This window comes from Nilaparvata lugens, chromosome 5 (genome assembly GCF_014356525.2).
Source record: "Nilaparvata lugens isolate BPH chromosome 5, ASM1435652v1, whole genome shotgun sequence".
In the NCBI taxonomy this organism is placed as follows: Eukaryota; Metazoa; Arthropoda; class Insecta; order Hemiptera; family Delphacidae; genus Nilaparvata; species Nilaparvata lugens.
The window spans coordinates 1,051,783-1,052,145 of NC_052508.1; positions in this window are offsets into that span (position 1 = coordinate 1,051,783).

Genomic DNA, 363 nt, shown 5'->3' on the forward strand with positions numbered 1-363 from the left:
ATTTCAATTATCCACTGCATACTGCTGTATATTACTGAAATTTGATAACCCTGATCTACTTTCAGCCTACATCATTTTATTAATCAATTATTTGATCTTATCTACCTATAAATTATTTTACTTTATCAATTTTCTGTTTTTTTCTCTTCATATTCATATTGATTAAAACTTTTACATATTTCCATTAATAAATAAATCCTTAGTTTAAATAACGAAATTAACGTTTTGGTAGAGAGTTAGTGGGGAGGATATTTTTATTATTCTTCCCAAAGAATGGACATTGATATGTCCAAAGCTCCGCCAATTTATGTAGATGCATAACAATATGATTATTATCTATAGTTATTATATTACAAATTGCTT